We start from the raw sequence: 17,162 nt of genomic DNA on the forward strand, positions 1-17,162 counted from the left end.
CTGAAGGCTACGCCCAGACACATCCAGGCACCTGACATGGTTCTTCAGGAGGTCAAACACCATCTCAGTCACAATACTGGTCTGAAATACAAGCATGTTATATTTGCACTCTGCAGCTCTGGATGAATATCCTGCATCCCCTTAAAAAATAGAGAGAGAGATAGACAGGGGAGGGGAGACAAAATAAGAAAATACAGATTAATATACAGCAGTTATGTTTAACATGAATAACTACTTACATAAAAGAAAATTATCAATTTACCAAAAAGGTAAACACTGGGCATCCGGCCATGCAAGAAGAGGTGGTAGAGTGAGCTAGTGTGACACATATGGGCATCATGCACACTACCAGGATGCTGGGAAGAGACCTTGGTGACATACCCCCATGCATCACCCACTGCTTGGCAATGGATGGATTGGAAGCCCTTCCTACTGCTGTAGTTCTCACTCTGTGGACAAGAAGGGGCCATAATTGCAACAAGCATGCAATTTATTGTACCAAGTACCTCAGTGAAATGTGCCAGACCATAAAAATCATGCATAGTCAGGGCATGGGCCTGAGTTGCCACCAGGAAATAGATGTACTGATCTGTAAATCTAGGAAATCCTTCAGTATCCTTGAGGCAGACACCTGCCAGATCCCCAAGGTGTCCCCAGGCTGTCTCTGGATGGTCCCCATAGCAACTACAGTGAGAGCTTTACCTACTTTGGTGTTCACAGGAATAGGAATTTTATACATTCCTCCAGTGCCCCTATATGTATCAAACAAGTACACTAAGACCCTTATAATGTCTCTGTTGATTCTAAACCTAGCAAGGATTTCTTGATTATCAAAGTTATAATGAGTACTCCTTTGCTTATATTTACACCTTCTTGGTGGGTGAGCACTGCTGGGTACAAGCAGTTTTGGCCTAGCCAAGGCAAGCATGTCTGACCTAGAGGTACCAAAGCTCACCACAAAAGACTGCATTTTCACAAGTTGTGACTCTGATACATTTGGTGAGATTCAGTTTCTCTACTGCATCTGCAACAAACACAGGAAAGCAGGAACAACTGACTGTGAATTGCAAATGACATAAAATTGTCTTACTTAGCATATGAACATTTATGTCAGTTCTCATTACCATCTCATTACCTCCATTTGCATAATTGCATTTGAGGATACTATAAATTGGGGTAAATGGCCTTTATGAGTCATGAATGTGCTTGTCTGTGTTCACCCCCAAATTCCCTAATGCATTTACATTAATGACTATAAATATCACCCACATTATGGCACTTTCACAGGTGGTAACACTATTAATAATCTGTCATAATGCAGAATCACAAATTAGACTGCAAGGTTGGCACAATATTTAAAGGGGAAAAGGTATAAACAACAAAAGCAACACGAAATGGGTTAACAACTCAGACTACGCTAGGCAAAAATTGTAGAGCAAAAGTAGATCTGGTTACAAACATATAGCTGTTAAAGATACAGCATTATGGTCCTCAAGTGAGAAATGTAAGGCAAGAGATGTTTACAGAAATACATATGCCTTGTATATTTAAAACCACAGCTACAGGCCAATATTAAATACAAAATGTATCCTATTAAAATTAGATGAAACACTGCTCCATGGCCTTGCTGAAAATCATATTTGCAACATAATTTATAGCAATTTACTATCTTGGTATGCTAAGAGCTTCCCAATATTATGCAAGGAGAATGGGTGAAACATGTACTAAACACCAACAGGGAAATTACTAAATTGCATTGTTGTTTGTGAGTATCAGTAAATCAGATTGGAAAGAAATATGTTCAACATGCTAGAAAAGGACAATTGTGTAAGTGGTGATATGATTTACACTAGATATGATCAGTCATATAGACGACATTAGCACTTTTCCAATTCTTGCTGTTAGTAAAATGTCAGATAATTCATTATCATGACCACAGTGTCAAAGGTATTTTGTACTGGATAAACAACCCATCCCACTGGTGCTACAGCAATAGTAAATAAGGGGAAGAATGATATTAGACCTGCAATATTGATGGCAGAGTATTGTACAAATGGTATAATAAAAGTCTTTGTTGTACATTTAGGCAAACCAGACCTTTAGGTAGTTATCACATAAACACAAGAAAATTGCGTAGCCAAAGACATGTCGCACATCTGTTACATGACTGCAGATGGCATAAATCACATAAACATTAATACTACGGTGATGGTTGGTGGTTTAGTGGATATTATATTTACAAGCTACTTCTTCCATCCCCCATGTCAGTTTTATGGAAATTATTGGGAAGCACAGAAAAAAGCTTACATGAATGTATGAAGACAGTTTCTTACATATTCTTTAACAATTCAAATAATACAGTTAAAATAACTCCTAAGGGATCACATAGGCATACTGAAAGTAAAATATATATTACAGAAGTTAAATTTAAGAGTTTATCAGATTAAAATTTGATAATATGTATTCAATAAATTTGGAAGAAAATAACTGCAAACAAAAGAATTAATGAGAAGGGTTTGGTTATTATGATATTGCATTTTATTCTTATGGTGGACACTCAGTGTAGGCACTTGTACAGTATCTAGACCAGTGGGAAATATACAAGGCAAAACTCTAAAGTGCAAATAGGAGGTAAAGCAAACTTATGATCTGGTAAACAAACATCTCATCAAAGTATTGTTAATCAATGTTAAAATCATCAATATCAACCCCCTTTTTTCCCATTTCTTTTCTATATGAGATGTGGGTGTTGTACCAATTGTTGCCACCTGTCTTAATTCATTTCACTCTTTTACCTTCTTTGATAATGATGCCAGACTGTTGCAGGTCTTTTCTCTTGCAACCTATCCATCATTTTTATGGATGTTCTTGATTAGTCTTGCCTTTTTCCTATCTCTCCCAAGTTTTCTTCACTAAATCATCTCCTGCTTTCCTGTGTATATGATTGAACCAATGCAGTCTGTTAAGCTTGACACTGCAATTGAAGCTAATTTGGCTTCAGCTTTCATGTCGTCATTTCTTCATCTGTCCCACAGTGTGCATCTTGCCACCCATCTCAGGCACTTCATCGCCATCACTTCAAGCTTCCTCAACAGCTCTGCCTTCACTGCCCTGACTTCTGTGTCATACAGAAGCACTAGTCACACCATGATTTTCTAATCTTTAGTTTTCAGTTTCTTTTTTTTTAGAAATAAAATATTTATTACATTCCAAAAACAGAAAATACAAACAAAATAGTTGTCGAAATAAATGCAGGCCAGCCAAGCATGAATGTGACAATTTGCACAACTGATCAAGAATATAAAAGGCATAATAATAATTCTGTAAAACCAGATCTTGTTTAGTATTTATGTTAACCACACCCCCAATTAAAATCAATGCAATAAAATGTACTATAAAGATAATAGCATTGAGGAACATTGCATAAACATTAACCAAATATCTTTATACCACAACTAGCCTTGTAATGTTTAAATTCACCAAAATGTTTATACATATAGCAAATATTGTTTTCAGAATTTAAAGAGGAGTGCTAAGGTTAAGGGTACTGACTCCCCTGATTACCTCAAAATATTTCTTTGGTATAGGTAGATTGTTTTTATTAACAGTAAGTAACCATCCTACAGGAGTGATATAGTCCAACCAGCTTCCCAGGCCACTGAGTGGTAAACGTCAAAGCCATGAGCCCCTAACTACCAAGCACTACCAGATCATGTGGAAGTAGGTTCCTTATACCGCCGACATATAGGTGACTATTTCTATCCCTAGCATCAAAGTCTATCAGGTAGATGTTGTCAAGTGTTAGTCAGTTTAAAGAGGGAAAAGAATACCATGGGTAGAGGGTTAGAGGCATTATTTCATGCTAATATCCGTGGCCAGAACGTCTCATTCATGTCTATCCTAATCCACTCTCCACACTTGAGGCGTCCCCAAGAAACTCTGTTTGTTATAAAATTAAATGATCCATAAATCCTATCAATACTAATGCTCAGGGCCAGATCATTCCCACTGTCCCGATGGGGATTTCTCTCTCTTTTCATTTTTCTACTTCTTAGGAACATTTTCACATCACTTTCCTTTATCAAAGAGAATAGTTGCAGGTATAACCACCAATGTAGCATTTTAGAATTATTCAGCATGTTAAAATCTTTGTCTGAACTCTAACACTTATATGAGGTTGGCCTTGATCCAGCCTCCACATGCTATTGTACAGTTGTCTTAATATTGAGACTGAGCCTGTCCATTGTGATCTTGTCTTCCTGCCTCTTCGACCGTGACACTTGTTTCAGTTACCATGTCTCCAGCCGCCTGTTCCAATCCCGTACCTCAGTGGAATCCATCTCCATTCTAGAATTACAAACTCTTTGTATCGCTTCCAGTTTTACTCAGAACCATATCGTTCTTGTTTTCCTTCTTGCTCTATGGAATCTGTCTCCATTCTAGAATTACAAACTCTTTGTATCGCTTCCAGTTTTACTCAGAACCATATCGTTCTTGTTTTCCTTCTTGCTCTATGGAGTCCGTCTCCATTCTAGAATTACAAACTCTTTGTATCGCTTCCAGTTTTACTCAGAACCATATCGCTCTTGTTTTCCTTCTTGCTCTATGGAATCCGTCTCCATTCTAGAATTACAAACTCTTTGTATCGCTTCCAGTTTTACTCAGAACCATATTGTTCTTGTTTTTCTTCTTGCGCTACCTCATTCTCAGTTCCACAAAGGCTCGGGCTTATATTTTCATACTACTGATGCCTACCCCCTTCCCCTATTGGTCCCAGGTAACATCAGTTTCTTTCTGCTTACCTTAGTGGTCTGTTTCTCCCAAAAGAAGTCTACAAATAGTGTCTGGATTTTTCTATCCAGCATGGGATGTTTGTAGTAACTAATGTATGGAAAGAAGGACTGTAGAAGTACGACCATTCTAATTGCTTGTGTTTTGTACAGAAAGTAGAGTTTCAAGTTTACAAAACCTCAGTCTAGTCATACATGGCTATGTACAGGATTCTACAATTTCTTTTCTCCATAGCCTGTAGGGGAAAAGCCATAATAGTACTAAGCTAGTTAGCCTCTGTAACATAATGTATCCTTCCAAGCTGGCTGCCGTGACTAACATTTTTCAAGCAAACTTTGTTAAAAGGTGACAGTACTGTATTAGTCTGGTTTAACCTTATCTAAGAAATGATGTTCCAACGCCATATGGACATATTCTTCATGGTTTCACTGTCATACTGTCCCATCATCTGCAAACTATGAAGCTGAGATGTACTTATGTAATTTACTGTGCATTGCAAATTGCCATATCTCCATCTCAAGCATATCTACTAAAGATTCAATCACTAGTCAGAACAGGAGGAGCAAAATGGGCATCCCTGTCAAGTTCCCCTAGTGAAGGAGATCTGTTTTGAGAGAGTGCCATTCATGCCAATAGACGATTTAGGAGATTGGTATAAAATCTGTATGCACCTGATAAATTCCTGTGCAAAATTGTAGCCTGACAGAATTTCTGACATGATTTTCCAGTCAACCAAGTCAAAAGTCCTTTTAAAATTTAATGACAGGGATGCTCTATGTTCCAGTATGTTTTTGCTACCTTGTTGTAAATGTAACCAAAATCTCATCAAATCTGGACCATCCATATGACCTTTTATAAACCCTAGTTGCCTGTCCTTAATTAAGTAATGATTTAACTTTTCCTGCGTAAGTGTCAAGATTTTGGTGTAAATTGTATAATTTATTTTACCATTGCATTAGTGGCTGAATCTGGAAAGCTCATCTTGTCCTCTGTTGCCCTATAAAATGTCAGTATTTTTGGAGACAGTTGCTTCTTATTTATCTTAAACAGTTCCGATATTAGTCCATCTGGTCCTGGGGAATTCCCCTGATTTGAGAGAGTCCACAGCCACACAAGTTTCTGTCAAGGAGATATTATTTTTTCAGGAAGTCCCTATCCTATTCTGTATGTTGTGGAAGTGTAAATCTAGACACAGATGATGTTATGCTCTCAACATTGCTACTGACAATGGTGCACTCTCTTTCTGTGTGGGTGTGTGTGAGTGTATATATATATATATATATATATATATATATATATGTGTGTGTGTGTGTGTGTGTGTGTGTGTGTGTGTGTGTGTGTATATATATATATATATATATATATATATATATATATGTATGTGTGTGTGTATATATATATATATATATATATATATATATATATATAATTGATAGATAGCTAGATATAGATATATAGGTAGACGGATAGGTATCAGTCAGCTTGGTTTGTACATTTTGGGTCAAACATCATATCCTCATCCATCCTTTGAGTGCATAGATATAAGCTTACTTCCCTCTCTCTGCTAGCCTCAGAGCTTGTATTTTAGACAGTGTAATCCTTCTTGCCCTAAAGAAAGTCTGCATCCTCTCACTCTTCTCTCATATCAAGTCAAACTGAATAGCTTTGTATTCTTGTAACAGGTGTTTCCTGTTTTTTTCTACAGCTCCTGTTATTTCAGCCCCTCCTTCTGTTCCCCTCTACTTTTTCTATGTGAAAATCCAGAGAAGACAAGCACTTGTGCTTATTATTCTTTCTCTCTCTTCTGACCCCTATCATGTAGACTTTCATGCTTGTTTTGAGGTATTCTCTGTACCTTTCCCATATGCTTCTGTCATTGCAGATGACCAGTAGTAACCTACCCATTACTGAAGGGTCATAGCTGTGCTACAATCTTTACAAAGGTAGGGCACCATCCCTCCAGAGTGCAACAAATCTGGGGTGCCCAGTCCTCTGATCTCCAGTGAGACCATACAGTGGATAGGTAAGAGAGCTGAACAATATGGTACTACCACTACCTTGTCTGAAAGCATCATATCTAACAGCTAGAAATCAAGTCTGCTGGTTATCCTGTTCTGGTGACTATATAATATAAAATCCTTGCTCCTGGATAGACTAAGAACTGAATGTGAAGAAATCTAAATGGACAAACGCACTTATTCCAATAAAACATATACAAGTAATGATTTTGGGTAATTCACTTTTTTGAAGGAGGATTTAGAACTTGTTTTATTTTGTTTTTAGAAAAAAAATTATTTATATGAAGAGGTTGCTGTAAACACTTGGAATGCCCACAATCTGTACTGACCTTTAAGGTAAGCCATCTTCTCTTGCTGTCCTTACATTCTTCTAGTAGTGACCAGCCTAGTTGTTTATAAATTCAGTTTGCCAGTCCCTGTTTAGAAGAACTGGAATGGTTGGTTCTTCCCCATCTTTTCCATAACCTCATCTACTCTGTCCTCCTTGAAATTGGTTTCTTGCAGTAGTTCAATTTTAGCTTTAGTTCGGGCTAGCATATCCATGACACTTTTCCTTTTATGTGGGATTCCGGACTTCTAGCATTCCAGGTTGTAAAATGTAATGATTACGACATGGCATAACAGCCCTTATCCTTTGCATCTTTTGAATCTGCCTTTTCATATTGAACTCCTCTTGGTCATTCTTGCATCTTTGTCTAGTAAGCCAACCTCTATCCTGTTAATCTAAAACTGAAAAAAGCGAAAGCAAAGCAAAATAACTACACTATGTGACTGAGTCCATTTGGAACAAAGGAATTTAAAACTGTCAGCCGAACACTCTGAGTTATTTAAATTATTGAAGTTTACAGCATAAAAGGAAAAATATATAAATAGTCAGAAAATTATCCAAAACTCTTGCACCTTTTATTTATTTGTTTTATTTATCCTTTGTTGACCAGGATAGTTCCACTAGGCTGCAGGCCTCTTTTCAGACACATGCACTGTAGTGATTATTCTTCACTCATCTGGGATACACCTTTATACCATAAGTAATTTCTAGCCTAACTTCTGAAAAATATTTTTTTAACTCCTTTATCATCTTGATATCTGTTATTACCTTCTCAGAGCCATCTGATTTCATTGTCTCCCTGTGCCTCAGTGGTGAACAACCTCTACAATGGGTTTGTCTTCCTCCTTCATCATAATATGGGCATGCAGTAGTACATTACTGGTGTTTTTTTTTTTTTTTTCAGAAACTGCTGAAAGGACTCCTTCCACATGCCTTTGATGTCCTATGGGCTGGTGAGCAGATTATTGCTGGCATCCCTTATGAGTAGTGTCTGTTGTCTATTTTCTTCATCTTCCTGTATTTGCTTGCAACCAGATAGTTTCTCTGTGCCATTTGCTGAGTCAATTTCCAGAAGCTAATGGAGTTTCTTTGACACCTTGCACTTTGCCATTGTGACTGCTCTCTTAGGCCTTCTGTTATCCAGCCAGTATTCAGTAATCAAAATTAAAACTTTAAAAGGTGACGTTCCTTATCTTGTACTAAAACTCATACAATTGTAGTCCCAGTAAAGGGAGCATAGTATGGACTCAGTAGTTTAACAATTCTTGTAAAGCCAATAACACATAAGTTCTTAATGAGAAATGTATAGAGAATACAAATGTCACCAAGTTAATGAAAAAGTAGGACACCAAAAAGATTATTCTTTTATCAAAGTAATGCATCTGCATACCTGTAAATAATGAGTGGAAAAATAGGGCAGAAGGAGTTTTAATATAGGTGCTATCATTTCACTTTGAAAGAACGAGACATTCTTTTATAAATGCACTTGCTGAACCAGAGTATTGGTATTTGGAAACATCCAGAAAAGACAGTTGCCCCTAAGGAAACATATTAAAAATTATTTGATTTGTTGACAATCAAGTCCTGAAAAGAAAAAAGTGAAAGTGCTGAGAATTTGGGCAACATTTTCCATTATTTAATGTGAAATACAGGAACAAATATGCATTTGTGATAATGCAATGTTTTTTTTTCAAAATACATCAAAGCACTGCATTTTAAGTTGCAGATTGCTAGACCAGCTGAAGTGAATCATGGGAAGTTTTCTTCATCATTTGAAATATTCATCAATTGTCATACATTATTAATGAAGCTATTAAAAGCTTATGGTGAATTTCAGAAATTGTTCAGGAATGCATGAGTCCTACTATCCTCAGTCTGCAGGAGTGGTTGAAAGGGCAAATCATACCATATAGAAGAGGAAGAACTGGATGTCAGGCCTTCCTACTATTTTGATGGAGATGCATGGCTGCTTGCATTCAATTATTTATTCTGCATCTTAAGATGCAAGTACTGAGTCATGATGCAATCATTGTGCAGCTTTGAGGATGCAGACAGGAATAAGGTCTCTAAAGTGCTTGGGGTTAGGTTTGGCTTGTTGTGTACTTTAGAAGCATTGCTTTTGGACATGTAACCGAGAAAAAAGAAAGTAATGCATATGGTACACCTGTAACGAAGTAATGTAACCAAGAAAAAAAATGTAATGCATAATGTGCACCAGTAATGAAGTAATGTAACCAAGAAAAAAGAATGTAATGTATAAGGTACACCAGTAATGAAGTTAAAGTTAACATTCACAACTTTAGAAAGGATGACCTGTGTGTTCAGTTATTCTGGGAATCACATTGTCGCCTCACAGTAAGACGTTGTCCCGTTCGATTCTCAGCTAGAGTGTCTTCTGTGTGGAGACATGCATGAATGGGCGTACCTTCATTGAAGGTCGGGCATCAGGGCCGACAACTCGGCACGTAAAAATCTACTACCAATCATTAGCGGACTGGAATTCTGCTGTGGCGACCCCTAACCGAGAAAAGCCGAAAGACACAACAACATGAGATACTTGAAAATGTGGTAGAAGTACATCACTGAAGTAGCTATTGAAGTCTTTAAAAGACTGCACATTGGCCAGTGTACTAGACACGAGAAAGAAGATCGCAACCAAAGTTGCTGTTTTGATTTTTTTTTTCTTAGAAGTTATTTTTCCGGTTTAAATAAAAAAGAGACAGTGAAGGAGAAACATAGAGAGGAAAACAAAGCATTAATAAGACTATACAACATTCCAAGATTTTACCAAGCCATTACAGTCATATCTGTAAATCTTCCTGGGAAAGAAGTACATACCAAGATAATATTGAAGAAGCAATACTAAAATGAAGAAATGTGTTCGTGCTTAAGTTCAAAACTATTTTAAAACCCATAGTATGTAAACTCAGATTCAATTTGATTATGCAAAACTTTGATTTACTGTTTGGATGCTAATAGATATAACTACCATACCAAGCTTTTATCATTGCAATCTAGTAGTTTAAGTTCTGAACCTAAATCTGGGCAAATTTATTCAGGTTTTTACATTTTAAATATGCCATTAAGACAAGACTTATTTATCTCTCCTATGTGCATTGAAATGAAGTTTTTATGTGCTGTACTTTATCAGTTTTATTAACTGTATGAAATGTAGTATGAAAAGTTAATAAAAACTGAATAATAAATGTTTTAAAAAAGCTTTTGTGCAGTGGTGCATACATGAAACCCTCTATATACCATCTCTATGGACTTATAACAGTGGAGAAAAGTCAAAGATTACAGACTCTGTTGTACAGCAGTCTTACGTAAATAGCATTAAAGGGCATTGATGAGGTTTTGACAAAATGTGGCTAAAGGTTTGCAGTCAAAAGCAAATCACAAAAAAGATATTTTATGCAGCTGTTAAGAGAACTGAGTTATTCATGTGATAAACTGATTTTGTGATGACAGTAGAGTTCGTAGAAGTTTTATGATAGGCCATGTGTTTAACAGGACAGCTAAGAACAATTTACTATTTATAGCAGCCTGGATAGATGAAGGAAGAGACATCAGTAGGGTATCTGCAGATGGTAAACCGGTTTGTATGTTAAGCCTGCATTAGCATTTGCCACAGAGACTTCCCACTAGATAATTTGGTGATACTAAGTCTATGAGGTCCACTAGACAGCCGTGGTCAGCCCTGTTCAAATGCCTTCTATGGAAACCTATTTTGATTACACTAGGATACTGAACAGAACAGTTGCTAAAAGTGTTTTTCTTTTTTTTTTACACTATTTTACATTGAGGGCCCCCTACCACCAAACATACCACTGCCCACAGGAAGCTGAGTTGACACATACCACAAGTAATTTAATTAACTTGCATGAAGCCAAACCATAGGGTAATGCATTATGTTCTGAGTGAGTTGACCTTTCTCTCTATACGCTCTAACTAAACAGGTTTCACAGAATGAAATTATCACTGGACCATAGAAATACCCCATTAGAAAGTGTGAGAAAGGCACACATAATTCTAACAGGGAATTTTAATTTATCAAGGTTAAAAGTGTGTGTGTGTGTGTGTGTGTGTGTGTGTGTGTGTGTGTGTGTGTGTGTGTGTGTGTGTGTGTGTGTGTGTGTGTGTGTGTGTGTGTGTGTAAAGCATATGCATATATTGGGAGAACATGCAAAGCTAACATTGATTTGACTTCAGAACCTAGACATTTGAGGCAGTGATGTCGCTACAGTGTCACTATGTTACCAGCATGAATGCATTGTCATAGTATGAAATATGTATATATTACTGACAAATTCATCTTTCTTAACTCCAACACTTGCCTGACAAAGAATCTTGTATCAGTAGACCTGTTAAGTACAGAACATTCTGACATTTTAGTCCACCATATGCAAATTTGTTATTGAAAATATTATACTTACTGTTTTCCTAACATTTTCAATAGTTCTTGCTTCTCCTCAGCAGTGGAATGTCTAGAACTGTCTTCCTAGGGCACAGTATAGACACAAAACCTAGCTAGTGGGACATATCATCTTCCCTGATTCAAATGACCCAGATCCAATCTTGAATGGAGTAAGAATTTTTCAAGATTGGCCCATATGATCTAAATAATGACACTTGTATCAGGTATGTTAAATAAATAAGTGTGAAACCAAAAAACTACAACATACCTACAACTTACCAGTCTGTTGGTTTCACATTTCTATGATATATCAGTGTAAAAAGACCTCTGTATATATATTAACTGGACAGCAGTTAACTTACTCCATTTTGGCATCTATATTAACTGAAGGTTCAAATTGCAGAAGATTTGGTTTATCAGTCATCCATTTTTCTAAATATCCATGTTGCCAAAAAGGTAAATAAGTATGCATGTGTTCTGGGAATGTGTGAGTGCATGAATGTGGGATAAGGTTAGGGTTAGGTTAAGCGTGAGGGTGAGGTAAGGAGATACTTTTAGAGTGTGTTTGTGTGTATGCAAGTGCTTGTGTTTTAGGGTTAGGGTAGACGATAGTTTTAGTGCAGCGCATGCATGTGTCTGTGTGTGCGTTCTGCAGTGCATGCATGTGTCTGTGTGTGTATGTTCTGCAGTGAATGCATGTGTCTGTGTGAGTTCTGCAGCTAAGTGTCTATTTTAATATGCAGGGCTGGGTTGGAGAGCAGCAGGTTTAGATTTAGGAGACTTGAGTAAGGAGAATCAAGGGGTCGAACCCCCCCCCCTACCCATCTGACTCATGTCTGCTAACCTTAACCTTGCCTCGAACCCAACTGTGCACATTACCTTATGGAAAACCCTTTCACTAACAGTATCACTAATCAGATGAAGCTTTCCTAGTGATGCTGGCAGGGTTATTTATTCACTAATCAGAAAAGGAGAGCTTTTGTTTTTCTTTTTCAGTCAGTGTGAATTAGGGAGAGTGACTTTTTGTAGTGTTTGTTTTGACATGCAGTGATTTATCAAAGTGGTTTCCATGTTGAAATATTTAAATGTAATTGTTATGTATGGTGCACAGATTAAAATGAAAAACTGCGCCTATCAGAATGTGATTGAAGCTACAGCACACAAAATAAAATTCCTTAGAGCTGGTCAAGTTATTTCTCCTTTGAAATTTAACTTGTACATGAGGGTTTGTGCCTGTCTACTCCCCTTATCATGTAGCTCATAAATATTATCATATTTAAATTGTGAGTTACTGAAAAGGCAAATAAAAGTAGAAAGTGCACAGACAGCTTTCTTTGTACAGTACTGATGATTTCAAATATTACTTTATAAAGTTGGATATTCTATTAATATTTGAAAATGCATTTAAGTTTAAAGCTCACAAAGCTACATTTTAAACCTTCAAACAATAAACAAACTGTCCTAGACTATAATAGTTTCCTTATGAATTGTTTGGTCAAAAAAGGCAAGCATTTTATTTCATGCTTAGACTCCACAGCCACACACAACCTTGAAGATCTTGATTTATAAATGGAGTAAATTGTTTTCAAAGTAAGTTTCAGCTTTGGCAACCTATTGCACAACATTATTTTGTAAATATTAAGCAGTCGCTGTCACAAAACCTCTGGCCTGTGAATCAGAATCTGAATCCGGCATGGCAAATGAACAAACAAAAACAGCAAATTTCTCTGAAAGTTTATTGATCATGAAAATAACTTACAGCACTGGTACAACTACCAGATGCTAGGCAGGGTACATTAATTTACTGCCAGGACACATGCCCTGGTCTGTCTTGGTATAATGTCACTCATGCACCTGAAACATTGATATGAAACATGGGACTGTTCTGTTTAAACATATTTATACTGCAGATAAAGGTATATTACCCACAGCGTAGTTTCTTGTCATTATGCTTTCTAGTAACCATGCTATTCAGTGTACATTCTATCCTCTGTCACATTCTATGGATCACAATTTTTAAATGGCATGTTTCATTTTTAGAGAAATGTGAATGTACTCTGCACATATACATTTATTCTTTGTCTAACTGGCCGTGGACTACCAAGAACAAATAACTGTTAGTTTATGCATACAATTTGAAAGAAAAAAAAAGCAAACTTCAGCTATGATTTTCACAACTTGATCCATATATTACCCTGTCTTGGGTCTAAAATATCCTGTAAAAATGAATGTGTGGATGTTCTTTGCATTCTCTAAGCATCTCTTTTCCTCATCTTCTGTCATTAAGATGTTATGCAAATTGTTTTACTTCAAATGTACAGCTAATAATTAGGATATCTAATTTCTCTACTCTGTTTAAAGATCCATCAGACAAATTAATTATACCCTGGAAAGTTAAATATGCTATCCTTTCAAAATAATTATTTCACGTCATAATGCTGCTGACTTACTAATGGAATGTACCATTTCAAAAGTCTTGATCACAGCTCTTACTGCTGCCTTTTTTATCTATAGAAAAGTAGCTGTGTCAGTATCTACTTACAAGTGAGTGACATATATCAATGGGTAGTGACAAAATAATGCAGCTTCTTATATGTGTAACATTTCATTTATATTTCACACTACTCTCTATTTCTTCTGCATGTTTATGTTGCTGGAGAGTTAGCAACAAATAATCAGTCATGTGAATCTACAGTTAATAATCTATACAAAACTCCTCATTTATTGATTAGAAGTTTTCAGCTACAGCACTCATTGAAGGAGAACAAAAAACAAAAAATGTTTTTGCTGAAGGATGAGCCCCTCTGCCCCCATACCCATGACTTGGGGAGCTGAAGTACACAACTGCTACACCTTCCAAGTATACTAGCTCTGGCATCACTCAGCCATGGGGATAAGAAAAAAAAACAGGCTACAACAGAAACAGAGATTAAGGAAAAAAAAACAGTTAGACTCAATGAGTCAAGACTCAAAAAGGTATCCACTTACTATAAAAAGTAGGGTCTATATTACAGAACTTCGACTAGCATATGTACGAATACATATGTCCAAAGTTACGGAACTTTGACTACATATAAAAACATAAAAAAAATGTAAAAGAAAATAAAAGGGTATATGCAGGGGGGCAAGCCCCCTGCACCCCCCCACACCCCTCGCTCTTTAAATATACCAACTCCGAGGTCATGCTACAGTGCAATGCAATATTTTCTTTTTCCTTTTTTTTATTGTTTTATGTATACTCGAAGTTCTGTAACTTTGGACATATGTATTCGTACATATGTCAAAGTTACGAACTTCGATTATGTAATATAGACCCAAAAAGTAGATCTCTTCCATTCATTTACTATGTTGTTGATTCACCAAAGTTTTGTTTTTATGTGAGGCATTAAACATAAAATCAATGCATGCCATTTCAAAACAAGGAGGTGACAGTGCAGTACAACAGAAGTACTCAGGGCATGCTTCCCTACAAAACTTACTTGTTATTGAGATTTTAATGGTTTGGTGTGTGTGTGTGTGTGTGTGTGTGTGTGTGTGTGTGTGTGTGTGTGTGTGTGTGTGTGTGTATGATAAGTGTAACTTTAAATGTGTGATTGAATAGGATTAAGATGAGTTTTATTTGGTAGGTTGAATGTTGTTTGTACAGCCTGTCATATTCTCAGATATGCATATATGTGTACTAGATGTTTATATTTGTGTGTGTGTGTGTGTGTGTGTGTGTGTGTGTGTGTGTGTGTGTGTGTGTGTGTGTGTGTGTGTGTGTGTGTGTGTGTGTGTGTGTGTGTGTGTGCTTCTGAGAGAGTGTACATAAAATAACTTGGAGTGCTCTGGTTTAGTCAATGGTGTTCAAAGTCCACATCTGTTTTTCTACTAAAGTGTGCCACTAGGTGTGCAAGATCACACAATCCCTGGGGTTAGGGAATGCACTCTCTCCCTAGTACTAGTGTGTGAGATCAGACAGTCCCCAGGGTTGGGGAATATGCACTCAACCTGGTACTGGTGTGACAGATCACACAATCCCTAGGGTTAGGGAATGTGTTATCACACTAGTACTAGTGTGTGGGATCACACAATCCCTTGGGTCAGGGAATACACTCTCTCCCTAATACTAGTTTGTGAGATCACACAATCCCCAGGGTAAGGGAATATGCTTTAGGGTAAGGGAATATGCTTTCTCTCTAGTACTAGTGTGTGAGATCCCACATTCCCCAGGGTAAGGGAATATGCTCTCTCTCTCTCTATTACTAGTTTGTAAGATACTAGTGTGTAAGATCACGCAATCCCCAGGGTTAGGGAATATGCTTTCTCTCTAGTACTAGTGTATGAGATCACATAATCCCCAAGGTAAGGGAATATGCTTTCTCTCTAGTACTAGTGTGTGAGATCACACATTCCCCAGGGTAAGGGAATATGCTTTCTCTCTAGTACTAGTGTGGGAGATCACACATTCCCCAGGGTAAGGGAATATGCTTGCTCTCTAATACTAGTGTGTGAGATCACACAATCCCCAGGGTTAGGGAATACACTCTCTCCCTACTACTAGTGTGTGAGATCACACAATCCCCAGGGTCAAGGAATATGCTCGCTCTCTAATACTAGTGTGTGAGATCACACAATCCCCAGGATTAGGGAATATGTTATCTTCCTAGTACTTGTGTGTGGGATAACACAATCCCCAGGGTTAGGGAATACACTTTCTCCCTAGTACTAGTGTGTGAGATCACACAATCCCCAGGGTTAGGGAATATGATTGCTCTCTAGTACTAGTGTGTGAGATCACACAATCCCCAGGGTTAGTGAATATGCCCTTTCCTTGGTACTCTGTGATCTCAGAGTTAGTATATGTAATTAACAAGATGTATGCAGTATAAATCTCCGTTTGGTCCCTGAAGAGTCTGGCAGTCAAATAAAGCAGTCAGTATGAAGAAAAACACTGCAGAACTCACCACCAATACTGGAACACACCTTTATTAACGAACAGAACAACAGATAAGCGCTTTCACGTACGAAGTACGCTTCTTCAGATCTACTTAACTGAACTCACATTTTACTTTATATACACTCAGAGTAAAACTGGTGCATTGTGTAATTATCCAATTAATCAATTGATCAATCATGTTAAAACCATCTTTAAAAGGGAAACACACTAAAACTTTAAACTAACAAAAAACTTGTGAAACCATAGACATATAGTGAGTATCTATTCAATTATAGCTCATAATCAAATATCATATTGATCAAATGCATCAATCATAGAATATATGATGATATAAATGTATATATGTACATATGTATATATATATATATAAGAAGTATATATAGGAAAATATATCTATATATATCAATATTTAATATGTATTTATATAAATATAATAATATAAATATAATAAATAAATATAATAAATATATATATATATAATTATATATATATAATATGAATAATCTATCTATCAATACCTTTATAAAACTATTGCCATATAAATATATGTAATATGAATATAAATATGTGTGACATATGAAAAAAAGAGTATAAACTACTGTTATATTCATAACAAAATATATAGATATGTAAATATGTTGCTATATGAACATATGTGTTTAAAACTAC

The sequence above is a fragment of the Protopterus annectens genome, chromosome 15.part0, assembly GCF_019279795.1.
Source record: "Protopterus annectens isolate FY-2018-M chromosome 15.part0, PAN1.0, whole genome shotgun sequence".
Classification (NCBI taxonomy): domain Eukaryota; kingdom Metazoa; phylum Chordata; order Ceratodontiformes; family Protopteridae; genus Protopterus; species Protopterus annectens.